General features: G+C 39.1%; 1 protein-coding gene across 1 annotated transcript in view; it reads left to right on the top strand.

Moving 5' to 3' along the window:
- Nucleotides 1–263: 263 nt before the first annotated feature.
- The window catches only part of LOC149796353 (toll-like receptor 4), a 32,854-nt gene continuing 14,548 nt past the window's right edge, over nt 264–18,569 (top strand). Inside the window, exon 1 of the mRNA XM_089961026.1 lies at nt 264–377. The gene's annotated coding sequence lies outside the window, so the exon portion shown is untranslated. The remainder of the gene's footprint in view (nt 378–18,569) is intronic.

The raw sequence follows: 18,569 nt of genomic DNA, 5'->3' as shown, positions 1-18,569 counted from the left end.
AATTGTTCGTGCTGAGTGCCCGTTTGTTACTTTTAAAATATTTCCCTACATTTTCATATAGATTTCAATTAGCAGCTAATATTTCTATATAGGAATGAGTTAAGACCACGAAATAACATCAACAAGTCAATTTAATGACTTTAATCCATATACAGGGAAACATTTAATCACACTCGGGTACCTACGGTTTTTCATGAAGTGCTCTCATCACGTTCAAGATTCGTTCAGGTCATGTGACCTGTTTAAAAAAGTGTTACATTTGTTCAAAACTTCCTTGTGCTGCTAGGATATTGTATAATGAATATGTTCGAATACACTTATGGTCCATGCTCATAACGGGTAATATAGTGGATACAACAGGATAACTTGTGTAATAGGTAAGACTTTCTATATTTATGTCTCTTTCTGGCAGTGTCTTTCATTGTTATAGTAACATACTAGTATAATGATATACAAGGTCTTTGAATCGGTCTTTTTTCTTGTAATAATGCAATTTAAAGATAAAGAAAAAACAAAACAAACAAGCTCCTATATTGTATAGAATGACTTTGCTATGGTAGCTCACTAACGTATGCATCAAATGATACTTAAGAAAATGAATATTTAGTAAACATGTGTTTACAAACGATTGAGAATTGGACAAGGTAGGCTTTGGTTTACTTTAATACAACCAGATCTGTGGAAATGGTATTCTTGAGTAAATTATATCCAGTTTATCTTCATCACTTGATGACTCTCTCTAGAATATAGGCGTAACTTTTAATATACGGAGAACTGGACGAAACATGTTGATAACATTTCAGCGAACTCAAAATGTGATGAAAATATTTAAATAGAAACATAGCCGAAACATGTTATAAAGGATATATTTTCTACACATCCATCTTTTGTAAATATGTGTATGTGGTGTCCAGTATTTTCTACACATCCATCTTTCTTAAATATGTTTATTTGGTGTCCAGTATTTTCTACACATCCATCTTTTTAAATATGTTTATGAGGTGTCCAGTATTTTCTACACATCCATCTTTTTTTAAATATGTTTATGTGGTGTCCAGTATTTTCTACACATCCATCTTTTTAAATATGTTTATGTGGTGTCCAGTATTTTCTACACATCCATCTTTTTAAATATGTTTATGTGGTGTCCAGTATTTTCTACACATCCATCTTTTTAAATATGTTTATGTGGTGTCCAGTATTTTCTACACATCCATCTTTTTAAATATGTTTATGTGGTGTCCAGTGTGATTATTTGGCGAAAGACTGACTGAAATTTAAATAAAGAGATATAATGAGTAGGAAGTCTAATTATGCCCGGTCTTAGCAGACGCGTATCTTGTCATAAGCTTAATGGTTGGCTTTCCTTGGCAGGTGGACGACATTTCAGAAACTATGCCAATGTGATAACATTGTATAAAATGTATTTCTTTATTATTTTGCTGTCAGTCTATCACAGTAAATTTGTATTCGACTCAAATTCATAAACTATGTTACTTGGATAAATTTGTATTGTTGCGTCCCTAGTCGTGTTGACCTTCGGCCACATTGGATTGTTGAGGAAAATATGTATAACCTTAGAAATAGGAACAGTTTTACTCGAATTAAAGAAATATGCATATGTATACTCTTTTGTTCATATATGGAGTACACTACATTATTCAAAAAAATGTGAAAGTAAGTATTCGATAGTCAAAAGTAAAACTGAGATTAATACCACAACGTGCCTGCCCTTTTCCTAGGTGACAGGAAATGACACAATATGAGTACTTGAATTAGGAACAGCTAAAGTGTTTTGCATTATGATTAATAGTTTAACTACTTGAGAGATAATCGTTGTGCTTTTGAGGTAAAGATATATAAAATGCATATCCTGTTGCATTTATTTGCAAAAGTATACTTTTTAGAACAGTGTATACTATTTAGAACAGGGGTCTCAAACTGAAACCACCCTGAGGGCCGCATGACGGCATTTTCGATGTCCCAAGGGACACACCACCTTTGTTATTTCTCATGACACCTTGTGATGCCAATCATTTTTCGGTCCATAGGATACGGCATGGAGGCCGCATGTTTGAGACCCCTGATTTAGAACAATGTTGGAAATTGTTTTAAAGTCTGATATTAGTGACTACTAATATTGTGTTAACGTGACCATCTCAGTTTATCTCGATTGTTAACAAAGGCCGTTTTGACTTATTTTTCCCAACGTATATCGAAGACACGAATACGACGTAAATGATTAAGGAGTATTCAAAATCTGATTTCTCCATTCTCTTTATGTCGTTTAACATCTTGTCCGGTATGTACATGTCGTTTAACATCTTGTTCGGTATGTACATGTCGTAGAACATCTTGTTCGGTATGTACATGTCGTTTAACATCTTGTCCGGTATGTACATGTCGTTTAACATCTTGTCCGGTATGTACATGTCGTTTAACATCTTGTCCGATATGTACATATCGTATAACATCTTATCCAGTATGTACATTGATTCATATTTTAACCATTTTAATTAATTTATTTATGTAATAAATAAATATATCTCCTTTTGAATCATTCGTGTATATTTACAAATAAGTTTGTGAAGTCATATTACCTTTGCTATACGTGTAATTGTATAATATATTTTATGGGAAAGGCCTATTGTGATTTGTGAGAAATTGTTATCTGACACCATCAGTCAATATCAATAGCAATAAGACATGTTTAAACTAAACTGTTTAAAATGGCTATGTCGAATTTGCTTTTTGTAAAAAGCTATATTTTTCTTCTATATCTGACAAGTCTCTTATATTCATCTGCGTTTATCTTGTATGAATGTCCAGTGATATAATTTATTAAAATGTATCTTTTGTGTTCCTTTTACATGTGAAGATGGATCAAGTAATGGTTCTAATTTTTAAGCCATCACAACATACCACAATATGCATATTCAAGATCAATGCATGCTACTTAGTGTGAATAAGGTGTAAAGAGCTTATATGTTATTGACGTTTTGCTACTAAATTATCTACACGGATAAATGTTTCAGGCACATCACAACATTAACTATTTGAACGTGATTAATTTATAAAATATATATTCATTCATCAACCAAGTTAATTTTTTCACTAGTTTAGATAACGTTATTTAGAGTTCGGATAAACTGGAGCTCATATTTAGAAAGGGTATTCTGACATGTCATCAAAAACGACTTAAAATCGTACAAACATAATACAGTAAAACTTCCACGACTCAGAACCATTCTACTGGTTTCTACTTTCTTGCCAAAGCGTACCCTGTAGCTCAAGAACTTCATAAAAATGAAAGCTCTTTCAAAACAAGAACCGGGAAATTTTGAATAAGCAAAGGTCTAGCCTAGATCGAACAAATGTATGTAATATTTAAAAAACTTAATTAAATCGTATATTTTAAATTAAACGATATATCCTTGATAGGGAATTGATAAATAATGATTTTAAGGTTCTATAACAACGCTGTACTTTGCAAAGTCGCTTAACCTTTTAAAATAATTTTAGTAGTTCAGTTCAAAGTAACTTCCTTTTCACTCAATATACTTCTCCCATATTATGATCAATATCCTAAATACGTGCAGCAGCCCATCACGTGACAGTACTAGTAGCGACCCAGCGGTTTCATCTCTTAGTTTTTTACTTTCGTAATGTTTTCCCCAGGACGAACTTTTAATTTTATACAAAGTTAGATGTTGCATGGATTTACAATTGGGCTGTATGGTAATAGATTTACAATTGGCATGTATGGGTAGTAAATTTACAATTGGACTATGTTAGTAAATTTGCAAGTGGGCTGTATGGTAGTAGATTTACAAGTGGGCTGTATGGTAGTAGATTTACAATTGGGCTGTATGGTAATAGATTTACAATTAGCCTGTATAGTACATTACAAATGGACTGTATGGTAGTATATTTACAATTGGGCTGGATGGTAGTAGATTTACAATTGGGCTGTATGGTAGTAAATTTACAATTGGACTATGTTAGAAGATTTGCAAGTGGGCTGTATGGTAGTAGATTTACAAGTGGGCTGTATGGGTAGTACATTACAATTGGGCTGTATGGTAGTATATTTACAATTGGGCTGTATGGTAGTAGATTTACAATTGGGCTGTATGGTAGTAAATTTACAATTGGACTATGTTAGTAAATTTGCAAGTGGGCTGTATGGTAGTAGATTTACAAGTGGGCTATATGGTAGTAGATTTACAACTGGGCTGTATGGTAGCAGATTTACAATTGGGCTGCATGGTAGCAGATTTACAATTGGGCTGTATGGTAGCAGATTTACAATTGGGCTGCATGGTAGCAGATTTACAATTGGGCTGTATGGTAGTAGATTTACAATTGGCCTGAATGAAGTAGATTTACAAATGGGCTGTATGGTAGTAGATCTAAGGATTCAATGCAACGTGTTTGTAAGGTCTGCATTATAAATACTTACGTGTGTGCGGGAGTATTATCGTGAAGTCACCCTTCCGTAGGTGTGGATACTTGTATCGATTAGTTCTCACCGAAATTAAATCTGAATACTGTGGCATAGTATTTTCCATTCCTTGTGGTGTTCTCTCGTACCTTGTGGTTCAACAGTATCCCTTGTGTTATGAAAAATAGATTGTACATACCCTTACCGTCAGATCTGGAAATACGTGTTTGTATTGTGATGGCGAACGTGTTTGCTTCAATACACTATTTTCTCTTGCCCTCGAGCTATAAATAGTGTATCCAAGTTTTATCACAAATTCTTGCCTTTTATTTTGTACATTTATAATAATCCACTGCAGATCTTTACCGTTAAATTCACTTGTTCTTTAGCAAGCAATATGGACACCCATGTGATATAAACCCTTTGCATTCCTAATTCCTTGTTCAGAATTTTTTCTGCACTTCTATAAGAAACATAAAAAATTGTCGGATACTTCTCAGAGAGTATAACACGATGTCCTCGTTCGCATATACGACCACTGAATCAATAACTTTCTGTGAAACATATATCCTTGACCAGCCTTTTCTTATATCACATGTTACAGTGTCCGTACCATCGCTAAAACGTGGCATCTAAAACATGTTACAGTGTCCGTACCATCGCTAAAACGTGGCATCCATCACATGTTACAGTGTCCGTACCATCGCTAAAACGTGGCATCCATCACATGTTAGTGTCCGTACCATCGCTAAAACGTGGCATCCATCACATGTTACAGTGTCCGTACCAACGGACTTAAACGTATTATTCATCTACTGAATCTGGATTTGGCAAGTGCTTTAGGTCGTAAATGTCTATTTCTGAAACGTAAATAAAATTAAAATTAGAATTTCGATGGAATATTATAGAAAGCGTGTGTATATATTAGACGAGAAGAGACTAGAAGATTTGAAAGGTAGTTCCAACTAAAAGTAGCAATATTATTGCAATTTCCTCTTAAATTATGTAAGATGCTATTATTTTCCTTTCGAAAGCACTTAATTTGTATTTGTTGCAACTATTTTAGTTTAAATTATCCACCTGAAGCACCTTAATTATTTTAATATTTGCTAATTCCTGTTTTGGCAAATTGAGATAATTCAGCGAAAATGTTGGTTAGTTTAAAAAGAAAAAAACTACATCAACTCGTCTTGGCTATCTTTACTAGGAAGTACTCAGTGCAAGATCAATAATAACATATCCTTCACATTTAGGACACGCAAACACAGAAAAGGAGTGTTTGGGGATCCAGAAGGCTCTGGGCTACTTTCGGTCGTCCTGACATTGTACAGTCTTTGTTCATATTAAGTTACCACTTTAGTAGCTAACAATTCGAAAGAAAACAAATATGATATCTCAGAATCTACATTGCGTATAGTAACGCAATCATCAAAACTAAAATATAAAACAATAAACATAAATTAGACACACATTAAGCATAAACTGCATAGATGTTACTTAACTGCGGGTATAATGAATGTAAGACTTTTAATATGACCATATCTTCTTGTCACAGTCTTTCAACTGTATTTTTTGTTGTTGATAATTTGACACCCACTTCAATCCTTTTTAGAGTGTTGTATTACCTTCAATATGTGACTTGAAAATATTGCATTTAAAGCGATGTGTCCACCCTCCTAGATATGACTCGAAAATATTGCATTCAGCAGTTAACTTGGATGTCAGATAAGTTTCGAGCGAAATCTTTAGTTTGCCTTCTTTGTGACCAGCCCTACAGTCTATCTGATATACTCCATCTTGGATGAACGTATAACATTTTCAACTATTCACGAAATAAAATAGTCTTGATATTTTCCTTCACAAGTTAGCAAAGAACACACATTACCATTCTTTATAATTCATAAACCTTCGTCATAAAATGTTATATACCAGATTACTGCACAATAATTTCTGGGAACAAATATACTTTTACTACCCAAATATAATTTTCATTGTCTGGTACTTTATACAGTTTAGACGGACAAGATTTACTCAGAACCCTTTAGTCATTTAAAGTGAACACCACCGATGTTAAGTCTACGTTCTAGTGATGAACAAGTCTACGTTCTAGTGATGAACAAGTCTACGTTCTAGTGATGAACAAGTCTACCTTTTAGTGATGAACAAGTCTACGTTTTAGTGATGAACAAGTCTACGTTTTAGTCATGAAAAAGTCTACGTTCTAGTGATGAACAAGTCTACGTTCTAGTGATGAACAAGTCTACGTTCTAGTGATGAACAAGTCTACGTTTTAGTGATGAAAAAGACCCAGGTGGTAGGATTCGAACATATTTGACACACACACGGCTGTGTATGCCTTAAACTATGCATTTACGTGTATAGGTATAATTGTCGAAAAGTCAGCCTTTTTTCCACATCTGCACAACAATAAAAGAGCTACAAATCTAACTCTATCAGGTGTGTGGGTATCTAGATTTGGCCACTGAGAATCAGTCACCTAGCGGTGGATCCTTGTGGGCTGGTGATAGGAATTTGGAAATTTTAATAACTAGAAAACGTTAACTGTAGGTCTTGATTCAAAAGTAATACATTTTAATAGAGTACGAAATAATGTACCTTAGTTATGTGAGAAACAACTAGTACAAAATGTACCATTTACATATCACCTATCATCATGACGCGTGATTCGTACCTTAGTTATGTGAGAAACAACTAGTACAAAATGTACCATTTACATGTCACCTAGATAACATGACGCGTATTGCGTTGGGGGAGAAGGCCAGAACTCTGCAAATGTTCATTTTAATTACATTTTCATTTTTACTTGCAGCTTTATTACACACAGGAATGTGTCATGTTTTGTAAATGTTCTGTAGTCGCAACATAACATACTCGTACCAAAATAAGTCACGTCTAGCTGATATTTTGTATTGGCAGCATACCAGTGGCACCAGTCATATCACAATTAATAAAACCCAAATTAATTTATGTTTTCTTTTTCACAGGATCTACCTGTAAATTAACCAAGGTTTAATCATGGAATGTATCTTTCTTCCTGAATCAGAAATCCCATTTGTTTAGGTTATGTCAACCAGACAGTGTGTAACAATTCACAGCAATACCAGACTATTATTAGGTTCAACAATGTATAAAATTCCATGGGCTTGCCTTGGGGTTTTCTGTTTTGCTATTTTTGTCTGGTTATTATGCTGATGGCACTCCTAGATGATTCATAGCACACCAGGTCAAACTTGTGTTAAAATTCAGTAATTTTAAATCTTATTACATACAAATCAATTGAATTTAATAAAAGAAAACGCTGCGAAATAGCTCGAGAAATAATAATAATAATAATAATAATAATAATAATAATAACATATGTTCGTTACAAATATTCCTCCTAAACCTTGTTGCTTTTTGGCCCCTTTGCGAAATTATATGCAAAAGGACTGTCAATCTCGGCTCCTTCCCCCGGTAGCCCCTGGGAGGGGATCATGGGTCAATTATACATAAGTTACAAATATAATGAAATTTGTCAATATTTTAAGTCTATTAACGTCATATAGTTGGGTGAATCTTTACGATTTGGAAATGTATTAGACAAAGTCAAGACTGAATGAACCGTTGTAAAAACTAGATCGTATACAGGTGGTCTTTAATCTGTAGATTAATTAAGCACATGAAGTATATATATATATATATATATATATATATATATATATATATAGAGAGAGAGAGAGAGAGAGAGAGAGAGAGAGAGAGAGAGAGAGAGAGAGACAGAGAGACAGAGAGAGAGACGCTTTAAGTATTGAAAGGTGTCCAGTAAAACTGGGAGTAGTTAAGTGGGATACTAGACGTACAATGGGAATTAGCATTACAGACCCCCCCCCCCCCCCGGGTCAATATACGTACAAGGGAAATTTAACATGGCGAAAAATCGTGGGTCAATATACGTACAAGGGGAATTTAACATGGGAATAAATCGTGGGTCAATATACGTACAAGGGGAATTTAACATGGGAAATAGAGTTTGGGCTTGTTTAGGGACAAGGGGAATTGAATATGGGATTATTTTTTTTTTGTTTTAAAATTTTTTTTAAAAAAAGGGGTAGGCAATTGAAAAGTCATTCTCTTTTCGAGAAATATGGCTGGCCCTGAAAAGGGCCTTTGGGTTTCTTCTTCTAACACTTCCACTTCTTCAACCATCTTCTCACTTTTGTCACTCTTCCTGTCTTCTTTTTCTCCTTTTCTGGCATCCGGTCTGGATGGCCCAAGGCTCTAAACTTTTCCTGGACTTTGATCCAATTTTGATTTAGCCTTTCAAAATCAGCCTGTTTCTTTTTGTTTTCCTGATCTTTTCTTTCTTTATACCATCTCTCTTTAATCTTCTTTACCTCTACCTCCATCACTTTTCTCATCAACTTCTCTCCTTTCCTCAGTCTTTCCTGACCTCTCTCCACATAAGAGCACTCTGTCCCATGTGACATTTTTTCAAGAAAGCGCCTGACTTTGCTTGCATTGTTAAGTGCTTCCTTTAGGCTTCCCACTCTGACATAGGTGGGATTTATCATACCTCTCAATCTCTTTTCCACCTCTTCAATCATTCCTGCTATCACTTCTTTTGCTATGTTTAGACATTTAGCGTAGTCCAGGTACTCTGCTATCTTCCATTCTTTTTCTAGTCTCTCCACTACATAGATACCATCTATTATCCAGTTGTATATATGTACCAAATTGTTGAACAAGTCACTTGCAACCACCATCTTCGTTTTTATTATTCCGTAGAATGGTTCGAACGACGAACGTGGTGGGTTCTTATAGTAAAAGCGCGGACGTGATGGAAAACATCCCCTAAAAACATAAAATTGATCTTACCTATATCATGACCAAGCAACGCGCTGACGTGAAGGAAAACATCCCCCTACTTTCTCATTTCATATAATAGAACCCTAACTATACTCTCCACATACGCTAAGAAACAATAAAGAAACCCATATCTACTATTCACACAAACTTACTTGAACACTTACAAACACAATCACTAACACACAAACACATACCCTCACATTTTTTTAAAAAGAGTTAGTGTTTATATTCACACTAATCTACCTACACACATTGGCAAATTGATGGTTATTTCTTTTCTTGAGTATTGGGTAGCCCTTAAAAGGGCTGTTTTTTTTTTAACTCCAGATGCACTTATCTAATGATGGCACCTTCCTGGCCTGGCGCCACACACGCATCTTCTTCCCCAGTCTCCTTTCACCTTTCTTCTGGGGAGCGCAGAGGGAGGATGATTCGCTTCAGCACCCCAATCCTCTGTCTCGGGAATATTGTACGACATCCTCTCTCCTATTTTCTTTTCCTCCTCCTCTTCCCTCTGCCTTCTCTCCTCCTCTTCCTTCTTTATTCTTTCCTCTTCTACTATAGCCTCCGCGGCCAGTTCATTTAACAGGCGCCTGACATATTCCAGATGTATCTGGAGTTCAAGAAGTTTGCTTATTCTGCTATTCAATCTTGTGTTGATCAATCAACAAGGGTAGCTAGATTGCCGAACGAGTTTCAATTTATAGTGAAAGCGCGGACGTGAAGGAAAACATCCCCTAAAAAACATAAAATTGATCTTACCTAGATCATGACCAAAAAAAACAACGCGCTGAACTAAAAGAAACACTCACTCACTTTTTTATGCTACCCATCACTATTTTAAATTTTTTTTATAAATCACTTCAATACACTATCCACATACGCAAAGCAATCCAATCTAACCCCAAATATACACCTCAAACGCCAGAAAAGACATCACTTTAATCTACTATCCTTACCAACGTACTTGAGCAGTTACAAACACAAACACACAAACGCATACCCTCACATTTTTTTAAAAAAGAGTTAGTGTTTATATTCACACTACTCTACCTACACACATTGGCAAATTGATGTTTATTTCTTTTCTTGAGTATAGGGTAGCCCTTAAAAGGGCTGTTTTTTTATTTGCTATGGCAATCTTTTTTAGTTTCTAAGAATGCGATGTCCTCTGAGGATAGACTTTCTGGCGATAGGTCTGCTTCTTCGGAAAGAGAAGAAGAACTCTTTGGTGTCGATACGACAATCGACAAAGCCTCTGTCAGGTTCAGGTTGCTGCTGCTGCTGCTGTTGTTGTTGCTGCTGTTGCTGCTGTTGCTGCTGTCTCTGAAGTCTGTACTTCTCTGTCCATTCTTCTTTCTCCCTGTTCACTTCTTCTCTGAAGAGCTCTTCTATCAGGTCTTCAGTGACTTTTAGCATTCTCACATTCTCTATTTCTTCTGGCTTCGGTATCAGACTGTGTCTGACCCTATGCAAATTCACGTAGGCTTCGTTGAGCTTAGCTAGTTTGGAGCACATCTTCTTAGGAGGATGAGTCGACAATGAATGGTTAGACTGGAAACAACCCGGTTCTTAAAGTCAAAGCGCGGACATGAAGGAAAACATCCCCCACACGGTTTTCGAGTCGCAACGTTCAATGAGTGTCATGAGAGGGATAGTAAGAAATTAAAGAGCATCAATCCAACATTCTTATAGCTAAACAAAAGACAAAGGCATTTTTTTTTTCAAAACACAACATTTTTTATTCAAAAATCACTTAACACTAAACAACAACTCTAACATTTTTTAACAATAATCCAACATAATAACATCAATCATTTTTTTAAGAAATGACAAACATTTTTTCTCAATTGACAGTCTACTTTAAACAGGGCTGACAACGTTGTGAATGAAATTGTGATTTCCACTGTTGGAAATCATTAGGCCATTGATGGACACTACGTTTCCTAGCTTGAGACAAAAGATAAGCATAATGGTCACAAAACCATCGATCTACTTTCACATCGTTTCTTGAAGAAGAACGAGGATCAAAATGAGTCACTAAATGTTCTAAGGAATAGCCCAGGCTGCGATGATGCAGAAAATACACACAGTACTGTCCACACACCAAGGAATCTGTGCCTTGTAATTTCACATTATTGAATCGGGTGGTCTGAGCATTTCTTCTCATAAAGTCAATGATATCGTCTTCCAAAGGAGGCAATCCGTACGAATCGAAATATTCCACACATCCTTCTTGAGGAAAGTAGACGGCTACCCAGTGGGTTCCTGGGAGATGACTGTCGTCCGTGTTGATCACGTAAGCTAGATGGTCTTTAGGTTTGCGATGAGGGAGTTCATCTTTAGCACGGACAACAGGATTCCAAGAAGACGTATACGAACTGTGGTTCAAAAGGTAATAAAGTTCCCAGGTATCCATTTGTGTTGTTTTTTCTTCTTCACAGGTAATAATACGTCGTCAATTCGATCCTGACTTTTTGCTTGAAAATGTCTGACAAATAACCGTTTCTTCGTTTCGTCTCCTCACTCTGATTCAGGAGAGCTTCGATACGATGGATCTCTTGAGTGGTTAATGGTGGACAAGAATGTTCACGCAAGTCTTTATACCACTGATGCAACACGTCTTTGTCCGAGATGAGACTCCAAGCTTCGTCCAGATACTCGTCCAATTTTTCTTCTTGACTTAACATCAGGCATTTATCGTGTTGAATTTGACTGGGATGATCGTTTTGACATCCATAGCAATTTTTCTTGATCAATTCTGTCATTTTTTCGACCAAGTGTTTGGCAAAACAGGAGACTAAATGGGCTTCTTGTTCTGACCATCTTGACTTCATCATGATCAGTTCTTCTCTTTCCACAGTCTCCTCACATTTCATGTCCAAAGTTTCTCCACTAGGTAAAGAGGGATAACAATCTTCCATGGTTTCTAGTAATCTAGAATGACTTCTCTCAAACTGTTGATTTCTATGGTATTATCGAATTCTGCATACAGGATGACGTTCACTGTCTCTGTCAGTTTATCTGCAAAGTGAAGTTCCACACGAATCTGGCCTGATTTTATAGGGTGGAAATGTCCCTCGTCGCTGCCTTGGTCTGGAGTGAAATCGAAAGCCCACAAAGCATAACCTCCTGCATAATCTTCGTACGTAATGCCGTGACTGGTGTTGGTTCCTAACTGGCCGGTGGCTTCGTACAAGGACAAGTACGATCTCAAGTAATTGTTCTTGGTAAAGTTAGGTTCGAAAGGTCTGGTACACAAGGTCTTGCCATCGGCGACTGACTTCGATTTTCTTCACGTTGAAGTGTTGAAAGTGGAAAGGATTTTTATTGAAGGTTCCGTTGAAGGCTTCATTCTCAACCATACCAAGGATTAAACGTTTGGGTAACTGTCCTTGGAACAGATGATCTTCGATCATGAAATGATGGTTAGCGGGAATGGTGAACGTTTTCACTTCCACCCTTCGTATGGGATACTTGGCGGTCGTTCTGCTCAATGTCTGACTGATGTCGTTACTTACTTTAGGTAACACTTCCACGCGTCTTACGTAGAGTTTGACCTCCTCGATTTTGCTTTTGGGATTGACGTCATCACTATTAGCCATCAAATGGAAAGCGGTACTGCTACGATTCAGTCTCAAGCGGACATTGACCCCTTTCAGCAAATATTTCTCTTGCAACCACATGTCCAAATGCAAACGATCCATCAGTTCTAAACTCTGTCCATTTAATATTTTTTTTCTTCGTTCTATAAATCCCTCATTGCTATCTTTTGCTTTGGGGTCTTCACTAAGACCTGTTTGATCAAATTCGCCCGTTTCGTCAGGTTCCCACAGCACGCAGGCATTGAGATGGGTGTTCTTGGCATCTATTCCGTACGTCAAAAGATTTTCCAGGTAGGCACGGTAAGGGCATGTATCCATGCTGCTGCTGACCAGTTTGTTATTCAAGTACAAGTCCACTGAGCTGAACAAGGAATGCATGAAATTGTTGATGGGAGCTACTTTCTCGTCTACCATAGTATCTTCTCCCTTATCTAGAATTTTGACTTTCAAGTACAAGTAACTGCTATTCAGATCGATGTAATCTTCGGGCTGTCCTTTGATTTCAAACTCGATGGGAGCTGAATCGGTCAATGAGGAGACGGGGTGAAATTCCACCCACTGGGATGCTTGCATGGTCATCATGGTGGGGGGCATGGCAAACAGATCCAGTTCTGTCTTGGAACAAGCGCAAGACTCTCGGTGCATCATTTTTTTTTTGTTGCTGTGTCTCAATAATCGAAAACGTCTAAGTCTCGAACGGTTCTTCTTTTCTTGGCCTTTCTAGCTTGAAGTCTGGTGAAAGGATGTTTTCTTCGTCGTCTCTTTCTGCCTTGTCCTTGCTGAATGCCTGACTCGGTAGCGTGCAGGGCATTTATAGGTGTGTCTCGGCGACCCAAAATGTCTTTGCCCGTTTGCAGCAAGACATTTTTACCTGCCCTCATGAAGGCTTCTTTAGGGTTTTGTTTGTCGATGATGACATTTTGGAGAAATTCTTTGCCTTGCGTCAGTACTGCATCTTTCAAGGCGTGCAATCCGCGTGTCACCATCGGTTTCAACACCGGGGCCACCGAACGAAAGGCCGATTTTAACATATCTCCTAAACCGTGTCCTCGCTGTCGTGCAACCCCTCGGTACACTGGATACATGACTTACTTACGAGTCGTGAGAGAACCGTTTTCGAAAATGGAGTTTCACCGTGACTTTTGCTTTGGTGAATGGAATATTTTGTCCCAAATCTCCTTTTATAGTAATGTTGACCGTGTCCAAATACGACTTGCTGACAGGCAAATAGTGAGGATGGACAAATTTGCGGTGGACGTGGTAAGTGTTTCCACCTTCCTCGTCAAAGTTTCCGGCAGAATCCACTTTGAAAGGAATGACACGCAGTAACGGCACGGAGGTGTGTCCCACCACGTTGTATTCCACCACATCGGAATACACGAACATCAAATTCAGTCCTTGGTTCAGTTCTACCGGGGTACGAAAATACTTGGCAAAAGTCTCGTTGTCGGCAATGATTGGTAATTCGGGTTTTTGTTCTATTCTCTTCCTCATCTCCATGTCACCGCCCAATATGTCAAACAATTCAGGACAAAATAAGAAAGACATCATTTTACGCCCCTCAGGAAATTTTATCAGAAAGCGACGAGCTGTTTTGTGGTACTCCAGGGTGACGATACCTCTATTGACACTTTCCAAAGCTTTCAGAAACACGCCATTAAACCTGGTGGCTATGGTGCTGACCAAATGTTGACCACTAAAATAATAGCCATGGGGAATGAACAAGTGATAGGTGGTGTACTTTTGAGTTTTTGTGGGAGGGGTTTTCTTGTCATATTTGCTATGGTCATCCATCCACTTTTGCACTAGCTCGTCATAAACTTCCGCATGAAAAAAATTTTGATTGGGAAGGACATTGAGGACTTGGGTCGGGTGAATCATTTCTACTAAAGCCACTTCCCAATGGGCTTCGTGATCTAAGGGGATGGCCTGAGGTAATTTGGCCGTGTAACAGCACAACGTGTTGTGGGGAAACACCTCATGGAACTGTCACTGGGTAAGGTTAAGTAAAATTGGTTTTCGTGACTCATAATTCCAGAGTTCTGTGGCTCTCCGAGGGGTTACTGGACGTCAGAGGAGTGGTGACTGACACTGGCACTGGACACAAGGTTCCCGTTCGAGGAGAATTTCAGGGAGGGATTGGGAAGCAGGTAACCGATGCAACTGCTCAATAAAATGGTCCACAATTGTTTGTCTCCTTGTTGCAAACTCAAATTGGCAATGGCTGCCCCGATGACACAATACACCACGAAGATTTGGCAGAAAAAGACGATTTGCGTTTTAGGCACACGTTCTCCACACCACACCCACAAGGGTTGTTTTTGTAAATCTTGCACAGAAGAACTAGGTGAAGAAGGAGTGGTCGACGTAGCTGTGTCTGCTGTGTGAAAGGGCATGATGGTCACTTCTTTTTATAGTCGATGACTTGCGAAGCGTCGATCCAAGAATCAAAACTGGGTGGATATCCTTTCCAACGTACTTTGACTTCTTTGACACGTCGTTTGCCCACTTTACGGGTTCTGCGTTCGAGAATGCTTTCGATGTCGTACACGTCGTCTTCCTTTTTGGTGACACGTTGTAACTCGGGTAAATAAAACGTTCCTTTGAGCACTTCTCCGTTCATGTCTTCCAATTTATAGACGGCAGGATGACGGCCATGCACTCGTCCAGTGACGCGAAACAATTCGGTCGTCCAGTTAGGTAAGTAACCTTTGTCAAAAGTGCGTTTGGTTTTGCCAATGCGCACCCAATCTCCTACGGCCAACTCTCCACTTTTCTTGGGGACAGCCCTCGTCGGGGACGTACCAAACAGGCGGTCAAACACCAACACTTCGTTCTCGGGAGTCACCTCTTGCGGGGCACGTCCAATGCTTCGATGGTAAGATTGGTTGTACGCTTGCACCAGGTGCGGTAAGATGTCGATGTATTTCAGAGTGTGGTGATGCGTAAAATATTTCCACATGCGTTCTTTCAAAGTGCGTTGAAAACGTTCCACGATGCTGGCTTTGGTTTCGGGATTCTCGGTGGTAAAAAAATGAATGTCACGTTTCTTTAATTCTTTTTGGAAAGCTTGGTTCAGAAATTCGGTACCTTTGTCCGTTTGCCATCGAAGAGGGTGACGACCGCTTTGTTTCAACACTAGTTGCAGGGCTCGCACTAACTCGCTGCTCGATTTGGAAGTCAAGGGCACGACCCAGGCAAATTTGGAAAAGACGTCGATGACACAAAACAAATATTTGTAGCCACGATTGTAGCTGGCCAAATGAGAGACATCGGCTAAATCGGCTTGCCATTGATGATCGATGCCTTCCACTCGAGTGCGACTTCTGGCAAACTTGCGTCGAATGGGTTTGTGTAAAGTGTAGGTAGCTTGTTCTTGTAACCATCTTTGCACTTGAGGTAAACGGAGACTTTTCAGTCGCGTTTTGGCAGCACGATACAATTTTTGAACTCCTGCGTAACCTGCAGGATGGGAGGGATCGTAGTAACTGCTGGCTAAGACTTTTTCCATTTTTATTTTTTGTGTTTGTGTGTTAATAAGACACCCACTCTTGGAGGAGGCTACTCTTTTTCTCTTGGGGTATTTTCTTGGATTGCAATGCTTTGCGTGTGCGACCGGCAATAGGTGTCGAAGAGGAGGATGTCTGAGCGGGGTATATCGGTTCTTGTTTCACTTCTGTCTTCACTTCTGTCTTCACTTTCTTTTTCTCTTGTGATGAAGAAGGGGTGGCCATCATCTTTTTAATCCATCCAATTCTGGAGGTAGGTGGTGTTGTTAACTTGCGTACTTTTTCTGGTGGAGTTTGAAACCCTTCTTCTTCTTCTCCTTTTTCTGTCTTGGTCACTGGTAGTGATGGTACTGGTACTGGTACTGGTGATGGTGCTGGACTTTTCATCAAGGTCTTAAAATCTTTCAGAGTGGGTAGAGCTGTTTCGTCTAAAGCTTTCTGGTGAAACAGTTGCAGTCGTTGCAAGTGTTGACCGTACTTTTGCGATTTTTCTGTTTCGGACAAATCTTGGCGATCCATCAAGGACTGCAATTCGTGTTGTAACTGGGACATCTCGCTCAGATTGGGATTGGGAGGTAAATGCGGGGTGCGTTGTTCTTGCCACCGATGGTATTCCATCCATCGTTTGTAAGGCACTAAAGCTAGTTTTCGTCCTTCCATGGGGTTGTCTGGGGTTGATTCTGAGATCTTGGGACTTCCGAGGGCCTTTTTATCTTGCTCCCACCAGTCCTCCCAACATGGTTCCCAAGACTCCTTTCAGTATGGGGCCTAACAAGAGAGGTAAAATACCTCCAGGTTGCACTAACATCTTCTTTTTTTGACGAATGGGAATTTTCTTTTGAACCATTTGGCGAAGAACGTGACGATGTTTGCCTAAGCATTTTTTCTGGTGTTTGGACAAAGGGATCGTGCCTTTCAAGACGTTCAAACAACATTCGCACACGGTATCGATGACCTCTTTGGAGGCTATTTGAATGAGTTTTTTTCGTAGGGGTGGAGAAGCTTTGGACAGGACAGATAACATGTCCCCATGTTTGACTAAACGTGGTGGTAGTCCTTTCCTTTTCTTTCCTTGGGGTTTTCTGGAGGGTGACATCTTTGAGTCTTCAGGAGCACCAAAAAAACACTGATACCCTACTTGGTCACACACCTTTTTTATACTGGAACGCGTCGCCACTGATTGTCTTTACGTCGTATTAGTTTGATGACAGGCATGACACGTCGTGCAGGGGTACGCAACGGACTAAATCGAGCCAGTTCTTGCTTGGACAAATCCAGTAAACTTTGTAACATGCCCGATCTTTCATGGACTTTGATTTTGGGAGAAGGTACTTTGTGAGCAGCAGCCACTGCCACTAAATTGGAGGGTCCTGCCACTGGGGAAGTTCTTTTGGGGGCCATCAACGGAGAAGTTCTTGGTGTGATCAACGTCTCCAAGTACTCTTCAGTTCCTGGTGTCATCAACGGAGAAGTGGACAAACGTGAGGATGCCGGAGATGCAGTCACTGCCGTGGCAGATCGTGGTTTGCGAGTGTAAGGTTGCGTCCTGGCCGAAGTGCCTCTCTTGCGACTAGTTTTCTTCTGTGGGCTTTTCTTTTTCTGGGAACTTTTTCTCTGTTTCTTTTTCTGAGGGCTTCTTTTCTTTTTCCGGGGTGGTGGTGTCTGATCAGAGGAGGGTCCCGCCACTGGAGAAGTTCTTCTTCTTGGGGACCTGGTCTTTTTCTTCTTGGGGCTTCGTTGGACTTTTTTCCTGGGTATAACTTTGGGGGCATTAGGATCCCATCTTAAGAGAGAGCAAATGATGACCCCTCCTAGAATACCGCTCCCTCGAGGTTTCAAAATGATTTGTTTTTTGGTTTGAGTGTCGATGCGGGGATCGGCCAGTTGGACCAAAGCGACTTTGTTTCGATCAAAAAAGCGTTTGGTTTGATGAGGAATCTGAATGATTCCTTGGAGTAATTGACGTGCCGTCACCGTGAACCATCGTAAGACTTCTTTGAGACTAGCTTCTAAGACACGAGCTCGTATTTGTGGATTTTATTCTCGACTGATGCCATACAAGGCACGAATCAATTTGACGGGAAGATGCGACTGAAGGGACGTCATGTTGACGTTGTGTGAGACAGACGAAAAAGGTCTGAGGTT

Source organism: Sinohyriopsis cumingii, chromosome 6 (assembly GCF_028554795.1).
Source record: "Sinohyriopsis cumingii isolate HCF-2022 chromosome 6, ASM2855479v2, whole genome shotgun sequence".
In the NCBI taxonomy this organism is placed as follows: Eukaryota; Metazoa; Mollusca; class Bivalvia; order Unionida; family Unionidae; genus Sinohyriopsis; species Sinohyriopsis cumingii.
The sequence above is the reverse complement of the archived record's forward strand: the minus strand, read 5'-3'. Positions and strand labels throughout refer to the sequence as shown.